Below are 2,397 nucleotides of genomic sequence, written 5' to 3' on the forward strand. Positions count from 1 at the left end.
AATTCAATTCAAGTTCCTTTATAAAATGCTGTGCCTGTACAAATAAACTGCAGTAAAGATACATAAAAGTGATTTTAAGAATTGCTCTCTGCGATCTCCACAGAGATCATTGTCAGAAGACATGAAATCGCCTCGGACCTGCAATCAGTACTGGTAAATGCCTTAGAAACTGACATGAGAGTTCAGCTTTCTCTTTGCTTTGATTAAATGAAGTCAGGGGGTTATCTTTTTTTTTTTTTTAACAGCAAGAATAATGTATTATCTATGAAAAGAAAAGTTGATATCTTGATCTGTTGATAACAGTGGTCCAAGTAAAGTAATTTTAAGGCAAGGAAGATCTGATAAAGCAATTGGTAAAGGGTTTTATTTCATCAAGGAAACTGTAAAATAGTGGCCAAAATAATCTTTGGATGCTTAATATACTCTTCCTTGCAAATAAAAAAAAGGAAATCAGTAGCCAGGTAGAGGAGAAAAAGTGAAACAAGTGCATCTCTTAAGAGAAAGGTAGGAAGAACTCAACCATTACCTTTTCTGTTTGGCATCATACAACAGATCAGTGAGCATGCTGGCATCAGCCTGCCAGTTGATAGCTTTAGCTCCAGGTTGGCCAGAGTTTGTGTAATATTCTTCACTAGTCAGCAGGACTAGTTTTATTTCAGCTGCATTCAAAAATTAAATTTCTCTATATTGCGAAGTACATTATATGACATTAATTTATTGCAGGTTACTGAACTCAAAGTAAGGAATGAAAGTCTGAAATCCCTAGGTACTGCTGTGAGTGTGGCAGGAGGGTGGGTGGGCATTGTGGTGTTTCCCTAGCACACGTGGTGGTCTCTTGTGAGCCTTTGAGCAAACTGTACAGGCAGGTGTCTTCCTGTTCCAGCACTGAGTCCTTCTCCTATGAACCTCCCAGCTGCTTCTGAGTGCCTGACATTTCCTAGACAGTGTCCCATTAACCAAACTCCAAAACATGTGGTGGGAGGGCACAAACCAGGCTATGACCTGTTTCCACCATGGACCCTTACTGATGTTCTGTTGCAGTTTTCCATTCAGTTTTCTTGTATTTACAGCCCCAACAAGGGCTCCCAGGAAGCTGAGAGACCTCTTTATTAACTCTCTTCTGACCAAGGTGGCTTCTGTCAGGCCAGTGAAGGAACATGCAGGAACTCCTGCTTTGCCACTCTGGGAACTGCTTTGGGTTTTATCCAAAGATTTTGGTACTGAAGATAAAAAAGGTGACTGACTGCCTTAAGGGACAGCAGTTGCACCATGGGATTTCTCTGTATCTCCCTTTAAGTCCTTCACTTTGAATCTGTGAGCTTACTCCTATTCTTGTTTTATAGTTAACTGTATCTTAAATTCAGCTGGGCTTTGGTTTAGCTACCTCCTTCCTGAGAAGGGAAGTGAGCTCTACCTGTAATAAAGCTTTTTTTTAAAAAAGGGCATTTTTGCAGCCTATAAAAGCAGACTCCCCTCTGTGAGCCTGCTGCCCTACAACAGCAAGGTTCCCGAGCAAATCTGAGTTTGCAGGTGAGGAAACTACTTGCCTTTTGATTGGTGAAAGGAATTTCCAGGTGAAATTATAAAATATTCAGAACTCTCATATGCTGTGCATATCCTGCAGAATATATTTTGTTTGGTGTTTGTGAAGGATCTTTAGAATAAATCTGTTCTTTTAAAAATGGTCGCACAGGATTTTAGCTCTTTTCAGTTAATTGAAATGCACAGGTCTCGTATGTTTGCATGAATTTAACTAAATTATTCCCAAATCAGTGCTACAAGTAAGTATTTTTCCCTGTTTTTCTGCAGGCTTTTAAAATACACACTTTGTTCCTCTGCAGATGTCTGCAGATGAATTGAAAGCCCATTCTCTTATTTTCACATATTTGAGAATAATGTAGGATTTGGGTTCTCAAGATTTTCAGTTACGTTTTGTGAAGTGAATAGGGATCTGGAGTTACTGGGGAAAAGGAAGGGGGGATGGGAGGCATGAAAGATACAAGACTGACCTGGACAGGGTGTAGGCATGTGCAGGCCAGTGACACTTCTTGCAAAAGCTGTCTGAGGTGGGGCCTCTTGAATGTTGGCTGGAGTCAAGTCCTGTTAACCAGGTTACTTTAGAACTTTGAGTTTGAAAGAAGAATGAGTATTTAAATTTGTCCTATTATTTTTTTGGCAGCTGCTGTACAGATAACTACTAATGATACAAAATTTATATATAAAAAAGAGAGAAAGCAGTGCAAATACAGAGAGGTATGTGGTAGGTTAATGGATGTTACAGTATCAACACAGGCATTTGCTGTTTTAAGTACCTGATTTTTATCATAAGAACAATGTGTGTATAGAGATTAAAGGGAAAAAAACCCCACCCAAACAAAACTCCTTCGATAACAAAAT

This window comes from Corvus brachyrhynchos, unplaced genomic scaffold (genome assembly GCF_000691975.1).
Source record: "Corvus brachyrhynchos isolate BGI_N302 unplaced genomic scaffold, ASM69197v1 scaffold87, whole genome shotgun sequence".
NCBI lineage: Eukaryota > Metazoa > Chordata > Aves > Passeriformes > Corvidae > Corvus > Corvus brachyrhynchos.